Raw genomic sequence first — 12712 nt, 5'->3', positions numbered from 1 at the left:
AGTTCTCTGAGAAACTTTTACAAAGTACACATTGTATAATGTCCTTGAAACCCAAGTGGTATTCCTGTGTAAGTCTTCCACTTCCAGTTCCCACGTGTGTTCATGGATGGGATTAGCAGAAACGTCTGTTATCCTCACAGCCTGAAGTCACGGCTCGGGTTTGCACACCTGAATCCCACCCATGACTATCACATACTTTCCTATTAAATCCACAGAACAGGCAAGAAATATGAGATAATTAGCCAAGAAAAGTGTTCCAGGCACCTCAGCCAGGCAGGGGAGAAGCCAGGAATTCAGCCTAGGTCCATTCTGCCTCCAGAACAGTCCAAGTCAAACCAGCCAACCTCCAGTTGGAATCCAAGACTCTCTGGGTGGAAGGACCCTCACAAGGGAAGGAGGGGAGAGGGAAGGTCCATGCATCCTATGGGCCTCCTTAGCTTAAACTTCACACTCTCCTCCTTGGTCAAGCCAGTGGTCACTTGCAGCATCCTGCACTTCTTTATGGCTCCACTAGGATCTGGGAAATTTGTCCACAGTCTGTGTCCCCACCCCTACCCCACCCCATCTATCTGGTCTCTGCTGCAGCCCAGCACCTCCCACAGGCCTGGGGCACTGTACTGTCAGTGAACATTGACATGAGATGGGGTCCAGCGCATGTCTCAAAACTTTTAAAAAATGCTGGTTCCTCCAACTGTTCATGTGCCAGGCATTGGGCCAGGTGCTGGGGAGACAACTGTCCTCCTGGGGTTCAGTCTGCCAGGGATTTTCCAAGTGTGACCCCTAGACCAACAGCATCAGTGATACTTAGAAATGAAAATTCATGGCCCCATCCAGACCTACAGACTCAGAAGTCCTGAGGGGGGCGCTCAGCCCTCCGGTTTGTCCCAGGCAGACATTTTCTGAAACAGGTTTACCTTTTCAAAGCAGTAATGGAGAATTAAGATAAAAATCATGAGTTTCACCAGGGCAGATGGCCCCTCTTTGGAAATGGTGTTTATGTGTGATGAATCTGGACTCAGATGGGATCTCCCTTCATAAGACTTTCATGATAATGTGCTGGAGGTGCAGTTAATGTTGGGGTTTAAGATATATTTAGGGGATTTGAATCTCTGGACTGACAATGTGATAGCCAGATCCTGAGCCTCAACAGACTCCAGCACCTACAATCTGATTTATTGGACTTACCACACTCAGCTAAGATGGAGGTGAAGAAGGACAACCACCACACCATGGAGCCTAGAGTGATTACAACTGAAAATGGGAGGATTGCATCCAGCATCCAGGTGGAATCTGAGCCTCCTCTTGACATAAAGGTGCAATGGACACAACCAATCCAGTGTCCACATAGAAGAGGTGGCATTGGATTGGGAAAAGTGGACATAATGGACAAAGGGTATGGGGAAAGGCAGGAAGAGATGAGAGGTGGAGGCGTCTTCGGGACATGGAGCTGCCCTGGATGGTGCTTCAGAGGTAATCACCGGACATTGTAAATCCTCACAGGGCCTACATGATGGAATAGAGGAGAGTATGGGCCATGATGTGAACCAATGTATATGAGGTGCAGAGGTGCCCAAAGATGTACTTACCAAATCCAATGGATGTGTCATGATGATGGGAACGAGTGTTGATGGGGGGGGGGGGAGGGGGGGGGTGGGGGGGTGGGGTTGAATGGGACCTCACATATATATTTTTAATGTAATATTATTACAAAGTCAATAAAAAATAAAAAAATTAAAAAAAAAAATCATGAGTTTCAATTGCTACTCAACATAATTACATGCACGAAAATTGCACGTACCTTTTCTAAATGAACTGTTAAAATAATCTTCTGGGTCCTTGAGGTACTTGCTTTCTCCATCAGAACATAAACACAAACCAAATAAGCAGCTCCCCTAAAGATGAAATTGATAAATTTAAAATACTGGGGGAAAATATTAAAGAAAAAGGTGGAGACATTGTGTAGACAAAAATATAAATATTCTGGAAGGTTTTTGCATGTGTGCTCTGCATATGGGGGAAATTTGTACACACTAGTGAAATTAACACTAGCTATAATGTTCGGTGCTGCTCAAATAATATGGAATCTTGGTCCAGGTATGACAATGATGTCACTGTATGGTTCTTCCTGTATCAGCTCAATAGTTTGCTGCTTTTTATGAACCAGAAGCTGTAGAACTTCGCTGCAGCTTTTTTTCTGTTTGTGTTTCAACATAGCTCAAGCAAACTTAAAGATTCAACTCCAATTTTAGCAAGAGCTCACTGAAGACCAAGAAGTTTTGGCAGAGTTCTTTTGTTTCATCTTTTTTCTTCTTGATCTTGATCACTCCTAGAAGCATCTTCATTATCTTCTTTCTCCTTCACTTTTTCCTTCTTTCCTGGTAGAAGTTCTAGCCCTGGTAGTAGCTGGCAGATATTTGGAGACTCTTCCTGAGTAGTTCAACATGGGGTCTTTCCATCTGCTCAACTGGCTGAGGTATCAAGGTCCTGGGTCAACTTGTCCAGCCCTTACTTAACTCCCTTAGGTGGAGGTGGGGGCATGGTTGCCTTATCCATATTTGTGTTTCCATCACTGACTCCTGGAGGTGGTTCAATTCTTCCAATATGGGCTCGTCAATAACATCATGTTGTTGATGTTGCTGTTGCTGCTTATCTCTGGGAGCCTTTGGATTTTCAAATTCCTTAAGGAACTCACCTAAATTATCAGCTTCTCCTCCTTTCCTCCTTTTTCTAATGTCTTGTGGTACAAGCAGTGTAAGGCAGCATGTGAAGATCTTGAGTAGTCTATTATTCCACAAAGGCTGAGCAGGTAAAGAGAAGTGTCTTTCCACATCATCAGTTTCTTGGTGGATGAAGTCAGATCCAAAATAGTAGCAATATCAGAATAATCACTCAGTTGGGCTCTAGTTGTCTTGCTGTCCAATTCTTCGACACTGCCAATAAGAATTCTTCCTCTTGGCTCTTGTTTCTTTGACAGAGATATTAACAGGTTCCAGAGCAAATACTTCTTCATTTGGAACAAGTGTTGTTTGATCAGTCATAGTTGGCATTTATTCAACAGGATCCATTGAATCAGGACTATCAGGCCCACCCACTGATATGTTATCATCCTCATCCATATCATCATGTGCAGGCAGTTCTGGCAATATCACCCCTGCCTCAGAGAGAGCAGGGGGTAGTTAAAGATACCACCACCATTATTACTAATAAATTTGTCATCTAAAATACCACATCATTTCCTTCTCTTAAATCTTATTTTGGTCTTTATACTCGAGATAGTTAATTTTCTCATTCTGATTGCTGGTGCTCTGATCAGGGTCAAGTAATAGGTTAGGAAATCTCTTCCATTTAATTGTCATCCTCAAAAGCACTGCCTTCTCTCATTATCTCAAGGTCACCCATTCTAAAGCTGCCAAAATCATTTCCTTGTAGACAATGATGCTCCCAACTTCTCTCGTGGTTCTCTTTTCCAGTCTACTCTGGTTTAGGCTGAACAGCTGGGCCACATTGATGTCATCTAAGTGAGGCAATGGTTGATCAAAGTCATGAAATTCTTCAGGTAAGGTAATGGCATGATAAGTTGCTTCCTGATTTGCCTCAGGCAGGTGAACAACATCTGGCTGAAAAGCCATCTTTATCTTAATGAATGCCTCATCACAGTCTGCAAGGAGATATTTGGCTTCCCTGTGATAGATTGGAAATACTTCCAGTAAGAGATGTCCTGATGTTTGAAGTGTCATCTTCACCTTGGGAGAGATGATGCTGTCCACACTGTTCTCTAAATTACATCCAAACACATGGGCCTTGATGAGCTCCTTACCTCTGATGAGCCACTAGCTAGGGTATGGATGAGGGGCCCTGGGAGGGGAAAAGGGTCAGGGGTGGAGGCAGGAAAGTGGGTGAGTCCTTGTGCAGTGTTACTTCAGACACTTCCCTCTGCCCCAGGGCTGCTGCCAAAGAATTCATCACCATATCCACACTTCAAGAAATTTTGAATGAGTCCTTTAAGGAGAAGCATGATGATAGGTGCTGAAAATATTTATCTTCACAAAGGGCTGAAAGGCATCAGAAATGATAAACAGATGGACAATAATGTTAAGATTGTTTCCTAATTATTAAAATATTTGCAAAAGTTAAGCAACTGTTGGCACAGAAATATAACTCTGATTTGTGGTTTTAACATACCTATTAGGTTAAGTGGATAATGGATATATTACTATCCAAAGTATACTATTGGAAGATTCTTATACTATAGCTCAAGTTGTATATATCAGATGAAGTTAATCCATGATGTGTTATACATGCATACTTATAGTAAAATGGCAACCAACACTTGATAAAGAATTATAATTAGCAATCCAACAAAGGAGATGAGATTAATCAATAAAGAATGAAGGCCTATTATCAGACAAAAAAAACCATTATACTAAGTGAAGGAGGCCAGACACAGAGAACTACATATTGCATGATTCCACTTATATGAAATGCAATTATAAATCAGTTTATAAAGATGAAATTAGATTGTGGTTATGTAGGGCTGAAGAAGGAATGATAGGGGTGTGGAGTCTTTCTTTTTGGAGTAGTGAAAACTGTTCTAATAGTTCTGAGATGATGAATGTACAACATTGTGATTATACTAAAAGCCACTGTTTATACACTTTGGATAGATCATATGGTATCTGAATATATCTCAAAAGTGCTTAATAACCCAATAAATAATGGTGTAAGAATAGCCAGAAATAGTAACTATGTACAGCAGAGGAAACAGAGATTGAGAGGTGAGGAATTTTCTTGTTTGTTTCTGTTTTTTTAATTATTATTGAAATGCTGAAAATGCTTTAATAATGATTGAAATGATGAACACCTATGTTCATCATTGATTGTATACCTTTGCTGAATTGTATGCTTTATTGATATATATTTTAAAAATTGATTAAAAAATGAAGGCCTAGCAGGGGAAACATGGAACAAGGAACAAATGGGACCAAGCAAGTAGCAATATGATACAATTAAATCTAAACATATTTATAATTACAATTAATTAGTCAAACACCACAATTAAAAGGATGAGATTTTCTCATAAGATTAAATGCCAGACCCAATTTTATTTTGCCTTCAAAAATGCAGTTTAAACATAAAGAAATAAATACATTAAATATATAAAAGAAATATAAAAATGCACAAGTTAACACTAATATAAAGTAGACTTCAGAGCATAGATTCTTTTCAGAGATAAAGAAGATAATTCCAGAGATTAGCAAGATATTAATGAGATAACATAAAATACCAAACGCTTCTCCAGAAAATAACACAGCCTCAAAATATGTGAAGCAAACTGATAGAACTAAAAGGAGAAATAGACATCTGAACAATTATAATAAGAGTTTTTGACCCTTCCTTCTTGCTATTAACTTCTGAGGTCAAAGACTGTATTCTGTATGGTGCAGTCTTTTGGGTTTTGTGAACTTGTAGCCCAATATAAGACCATCTGTTAAATGTTCAATGTGCTTTTGAAAATAATAGGTTGAAATTTTGTGGTATACTGTTCTACAAATATCAACTGGGCCAACTTGGTAAATTGTGTTGTTCAAATATAAAAGGTATCTTTATCTGATGGTCTTATCAGTTTTCGCGTACCATCTATCAAATTGTTTGAATACAGCACCCTTTTTCCATTAGTTCATTTTGTCCTCTTAGTTTTCCTTCATATATTGTCATGCTGTGTCTTTATATGTGTAAAATTTTCATGCCATCTTATTTGATGAATATTTCAAATTGATATTTTAAATTGTAAAGGTAAAAGCAAATATGTATATTTGCATTAAGGAATTGGCCTCCAAATTAGATTGTGAAAAACAAGGGAATAAGTTGTTTCAGGTATAAATTGTTTTTATAGGAAATATATGCCTGTATTTAAACTTATTTCACGGCAATTATTTTAAATCATATTAATGTTTATACATTACTAGCTACACAAGGCATTAATGCAATTACAAATATAGATAATATAAAAATATATACTTACATATGTGGGGTACAGTATCATTTAACTGCAAATGTTCTGCAATAAAAATTTCACATAAAATAGTTTGAAACCACTGTATTTCATCAATTATTCACATCATCAGACTAATAATAACTATCGTAGAATTAAGAGATGCATTAGTGCTTTTTAATTGGTGTTAAGAGTGTTCCCAATTCACAGACCAAGAAAGTAAATACTGCAATATGAAATGTTGCTACATTTTGGATATATTGATTCCATATGACTGTTTTAATTTGCCAGAGGGTTGCCAATGCAAAGTACCAGAAATGTGTTAGCCTTTATGAAATATATTTATTTGGGGTAAATCTTACAGTTCCAAGGTCATGGAAAGACCAACTCAAGGCACCATAAGAGGTGCTTTTTCACCAAGGTCAGCTACTGTTGGTCCTGGAGTTGTTGGAACATGGTGAAGCAAGATGAACACCGATCTCTGAGAGGTCTCTGCCTTCCCCTCCAGAATCTACCATTTCTTGGAGCTCATCTGTGAGTAACCAGGTATAGGGCTTATCTTTTTCCAGGCCTTCTATATCAGTTTTGGCAGTCCTGCTCTCTTCCCAAGTTCAGCTGCAAGCTAGCAGGTATATAGCAGGGCTGCTCTCCTCTTGACTGCTCCATGGGGTCAGCTTCTTGGGGCTTTTGTGCTTAAGCAATTCTTTTTCTCACATTGCAGAATCGAATATCCCAGCTCCCTTTTATCCTCTGTCTGTCCCTGTGAGTCCATTTATATCAGAGCCAGCAAGGGGGTGGGCACTCAACCTGCATTTCACCTCAGTGATTTAGTTCAATCAAAAACCCTAAAACAATCTTATTAAATAATCTAATCAAAGGACCCTCAACTGAATTAAATGCAATTGAAGGGTACCACACACCCAGAGGAAGAAATTAGCTTACAAGTGTAATATTTCTCTTTTGGGGATTCATAAACAATTTCATACTGTCACAATGGCTGATTACTTTTTATCCACTAGAGATTTATTGTGCAGACAGCAAGCATTATAAGCATTATAGGGATTATGGGTCCTCAGATGTGAGAAACCTATAGGAAACTCTTCTGGCATCCATATGTCAATCATACTGTTTTCTTAATATATTTCAACAATGTAACAGAAGCTTTAAAATTGAAATGGAAATAAATTAACTTTTTATGCATTCTTGTTAAAAGGAGTTGAATACCTATTAATAAATAATCTTAATCCTAAATTTTCTAAATGGGCCACTAAAAAATGGTTTGTAAATAATATTTTTTGGCAGAACAAAATGTAGTTATTGAAAATCTATTCTTCTATAATATGAAAAAAACAGGAAAAATATCATTGATCTATCTTACCAACTACACCCTCATTGTATGCTTCTGTTTTATAAAGATAAAATATATGATTTACACTTTTAGAGATATTTTAAATTCATGAATAAGTAAATGATTATCTGTTTTATAGTTGCATATAGCAGACAACATTACTATATAACATTTTTATTCTAGTATTCTAAAGATTTAAAAGAGATAATTAGAAAAAAAAAACTTTAACATAAACTTTTTAGAAAATAGCCTTAAGCACTGATGTTTTAGGCATCAGTGTATGTGCAAACCTTGGAGGGGAAACCTAGAAAAGATGTTTGCTTACTTTGCTTTTATGCAGTTTCAAAATACAATGATTATCCCTTAGAACTCATGTTAAAGTCCCAACAATTAGATATAGGCAATAAAGTTAAATTTGAAGCATTTTCAAAATAACCTCATCAACATGGGACTATCTTGAAAAACTTATCCTAACACTTCCAAAATACACCATTTTGCTTATCATTTTCCTTACAACCTCTTTTATCTGCTTGTTTCTAAGACTATAGGTTAGAGGATTCAAGAAAGGAGGAACTATGGAATAGAACACAGAGGTGATCATGTCATGAATTGTGAGTGAGTTGGAGGTTGGCTTCATATACTCAGCAACATCTGAGCCGAGAAAGATGGTCACCACAAGGATGTGAGGGACACAGGTGGAAAAAGCCTTTCCTCACTCTCCTCTGATTGGAAACTTGAGCACAGTAGAAAATACATGAATATTAGACATAATTATGAAGGCAAAGCAGCCACCATCAATAACCACCACAGAGATAAAAATAGAAATTTCATTGCTTATGGTGTCAGAGCAGGAGAGCTTCAGTAGAGAGGGGACATCACAGAAGAACTGATGGGTCACACTGGACTGACAGAAGGGCGGCAGCTGGAATGTATTTCCAGTGAGGAATTCTGCAAAGACCACACCACTGAGTAGGGTGGCCAGAGCCATGTGGACACAGAGCCAAGGGGTCATGATCAGAGTAGTGGAGGGCTGGCAGATGGCCACATAGTGGTCCCAGGCCATGATGGTGAGCAACAGCAGCTCTATGTAAGCAAACCAAAGCACAAGGAAGATCTGAGCTGCACATCCTGCCATGGAGATCACCCTATTGTCAAGCAGGAAGATGACACATGCTTTGGGTACTGAAACAGAAATGTAACACATGTCCAAAACAGAAAGATTTCTAAGGAAAAAGAACATGGGGATGTGAAATTTCTTGTCAAGGGTGGTTACTGTGACAATGAGAAAGTTGCCCATCAGGGTTGCCAAGTACATCAGAAGGAATAGCACAGTGTGCAAGGCTCTGTACTCCCAAACTTCAGAAAATCTTGTAAGCAGGAATTCAGTCACAGTGGTAGAGTTGGGCATCTTTGAGGAATGTACTTTGGACATCAAGAGAAAATGGAGAAACAATGTGAGGGAAAAAATTAACCTAACTATATCAGCTGATATTTATCCAATTTTATTATCTGAAGTTCATACTAATTAGTAGGAAGGAACATAGTGTTGCTTCAAGCTCCTTTATTCTTGTTCCTTCTGTATCTTACTTCCAGGGTAGAGTAGAAAGTAAACAAATTTCATAGAGACAGGTAATAGATTACTGGCACAGGGGGTAGGATGGGATAAAGATTTATCACTTAATGAGAGCAGAGTTGTTGGGATTTTGATGATAATAGTATAGTATTTTCAGTGTAAATAATATCAGTGAATTGCATACTTAAAATGATTAATGTAAGGAATTTTTAGTTGTTTATATGTTGCAATAAAAAGTACAAAAATATTTTTTAAGAGCATGTAATCATGTTTGGTTAATTTTCATCACATAGCACATACTAGCAGAAAAAGTGGTATAGTAGAAGATTGCGTTAATATTAATAAGATTTCTATATACTGACTCATTAGAAGTATTTTATAAGTGTTAACATTCAATGGCATTAACTGATGACCAATGACAATCTGGATTAATATAGGAGGTTACTACTACATGAGAGCCCCTCTAAACTTTACATGGGTATAATGCATTAATTGCTGACAAGGTGGAAAATTGTTTGTTTCTCCACTTCCACCGACATAAATCTTGATACTGATTTCATTTTGAAATTCTACTTAAGAATCTCTGATGACCACTTTCTTATCTGCTACATATGTTTCTGCTTTGCATCTATTAACATGTACTCTTTTTATTTTGACACTGGATTTTACAAGAACCCTCCACTCCTGATTATTAAACCCTTGAGGTTTGTTTTTTTCCTTTCTTAGCCAAGATGGCATAAGCAACCAAATGAATAACATGAACCCCATTGTTTATTTATAATTCCCTATGTAATTTATTCACTATTATTCAAATATTACACACTTTAATTCTCAATATAACTCTCAAAATTGGCAATTAATATATACAAATTAAGAGTGCAAAGACTGGTCTAGTTAAAGTTCAAGAAAAAAATTTAATCCATAGAAATGTAAGAGAAAGGACAGGCTTTCAAAATCAGGTTTATGTGTGCAGCTATTGCAGATGTAGTATATTTCCTTCATCAGCACTCCTGAGCCTCCTGACCTTCACCATTTCCCACTATACCAATCCCAGCCCCTAGTGCCAACTGACTGCTACTTGTACAATTCCATCACAGCCTGGCAAGTATGTCTGGAGGTAAGAGAGCAATATTTTTGGATGTTTAAATCATGGTGATACAAAGCTGAAACATCACTTCATTGATTTCCTCCATACTGAGTATTAAGTGCTGCACAAATGCCTTTCAAACCTAATTCCCTATGACTCCTTATTTTCATATTTCCTATCCATATTCTGTATATTACCTGACTGGCTCAACTTTTATTATGAGCTATTTTCCAACCCTTCTAACACAGTGAAATATCTGTTTTCCAGATCCATACAAATATCAACATAATTCCATATCTATTTAAATTTCCTGAGATATTTTAATCCTAATAACTTAAGTATGTCAATGAAAATAACTGCTATGTATTTTCACTTACTTTTCTCCCTTATCTGCTGATTTTCAATGAACAAAGGCATCCAATTCTAGGACTCCAGTCTTCTCCTCTTGCACTTATGCCATATCCCATTAAATGCCTTTTTTCCCATCCTTTTCCATATGTTTTTGAACTTAAAGAAATACTTAAGTTTCCCTATTCAAAGTATTTATTCTGAAATTCTGTTAATTAAATATCTTGTTTTTATGCAATTTTCTTTCATTAGCCTTTTTTCAAACAATGTTTTTTCTATCCATTTCAGATTTTTATTTGAAACTTCATCTCTTCTCTCAGCATGTAAGCATCTCATTCCAATGACATGAACATCAGAAGACCAAGGGAGTGTTACTTCAATTTTCAGATTCCTGAACTTCCTTAACTCTGTAGTGTGCTATAACGATTTCCACCCCTGGTGCCACATCTCTACCCTACTTTGACTCCCCTGTAGAGTGCTTTAGTCACTAATTTCATTAAAGGTATATGGGTATAGGGGCCAAAGTTTCCTTTCTCAATAGTGATGTCCAAATTGTTTTTTTATGATCTTCCAAAGTTCATAGTTTAGAATTCTTTCCTTCCACCTTCTCCTTTGTCCCTTTTCTACGCTATCTACTTCTTTACTCTGCACTCACCTAATTTTCCATTACTGTATCCCTGTCTTTTCCACCTCTCTAAAAACTTTATTCTTGTTTCCCCCTTATCCTTTACATGGATTGCCATAATTACCTATAATAATTCTGGCAAGTCAGTAAGATATTCATCACATTATATTTCTTAAATAAACTTCCCTGAATAATTTAGTGATGTAATATAGTTACTGTCTGATTTCTGGTAACATATCATTTGCAATAATCTCTTTTTAAAATATCTCATACTACTTAAAATTGATTGGACTTGATTATGCTTTAGATCTGTACCCATTTATTATATAATACATTAGTTCAATCGGTGAGTTTATTGGACTAAGATCAACTTAGGTATAATATACGGCATCTTAGAAATCTGTAGGAAAAGATCTCCAAGAAATATCTCCAGTAACAACCACCACACTAATTTAATATTATTAAAGTATTTCAAACTGAAGCTCTCTGAAAGTATTCCAAAAATCCTTAAAACACATGCATTCGGGAGTAGCTACAGAGAATGGTTATACTTCTGCTTACTGTTTGCTTCAATTTGTACTATTTGAAATTCCTAAGGCCATTTTATTACCATGAATATCTATGTCAATACTTTACAATTAAAAAATTCCTGGGAATGATGAACTTGCCTGAAACAGGTGGGTTGATTGATTTGTTTAATCAGGTAGTCATGAAATTCACCACAATCAATCTTCACAGTTCTAGAAAATAAGATAAATGACTGCTAGTATCTTAACTTGCAGCTTTTGAGAAGTAGATATTTGTGGAAATGAGTATTTATTTAATAACATTATGAAGTAGAATAATATGAAATACGATGCCTTCTGTGATGTATAAAATATTAGGTTTTCCCATAAACCATGAACATATTTCAGAACTTGAATAAGTTATGATAAGAAGAGTTAGTTTCCTGCAACATTTTTAATTATCAGACCACTATTACCATATTATAGAGATGGAACAGGATTTCACAGTTTGAACACAAAATAAAATGTTTTACCTCACAATCACCAATTTTAGGTTTGTTGATTGAAATCCCATGTGTCAGTGTAGCCAAGCTAAAAATTCATGGACTTCAGAGAAAGATATGTTTTTGCCTCAATTCTGCCATTTTCTTGCTTTGTAGCTCTGGGAACCTTTTGAATATCTTTGAAACATGGTTTCCTTATCTATAGAATTTGCAACAGTGTCTACCTCATAAATACAATATGTACAAATTTGAAATAAAGGACTCAAAATGGTAGCTAAGAAAAATAAATAAGAAATATGAATCACTGACAAAAGGATTAAGCACATGCTTTCAGCACTTACATAATTTCCACCTTATACTTATAGCCCTATCATTTTTAAACAGGCAAAGAAATGGCAGAAAAACCCAGTGTTCTGCCTTTGCTAATGGAACTTTCTGTTTAAAGGAATATGAGAAAAAATAAAAGTTCTGAAGCAATTTGAATAAAAACTGTAAAAGTAAGACCATTTACTTCCCAACAGACTGGCAGCAATGGGGGATACCTTGCACAGTAGTTTTCCTGGGGTAAGTAGGCTATTGCATGGTTTTCTCGTCATTTCATTTTAAAAAGGAAGTTACTTACTGCTTTTCCTGCAAAGACATGAAGAATATATTTCCAATCTTAACAGATGGAAGAAATATTTTGGTCATTATTGTAGGTATTCATGTATTTTTTCATCTATCCATTTAA

The 12712-nt window shown here is 36.6% G+C and overlaps 1 pseudogene; it reads right to left on the bottom strand.

The window, feature by feature from the left end:
* Positions 1–2068: 2068 nt before the first annotated feature.
* On the bottom strand, positions 2069–8748 carry LOC101426826 (double-strand-break repair protein rad21 homolog pseudogene; annotated as a pseudogene).
* Between the last annotated feature and the right edge of the window lie 3964 nt (positions 8749–12712).

This window comes from Dasypus novemcinctus, chromosome 27 (genome assembly GCF_030445035.2).
Source record: "Dasypus novemcinctus isolate mDasNov1 chromosome 27, mDasNov1.1.hap2, whole genome shotgun sequence".
In the NCBI taxonomy this organism is placed as follows: Eukaryota; Metazoa; Chordata; class Mammalia; order Cingulata; family Dasypodidae; genus Dasypus; species Dasypus novemcinctus.
Note: the sequence above shows the minus strand (reverse complement) of the source record. Positions and strands in the feature narration are given on the sequence as shown.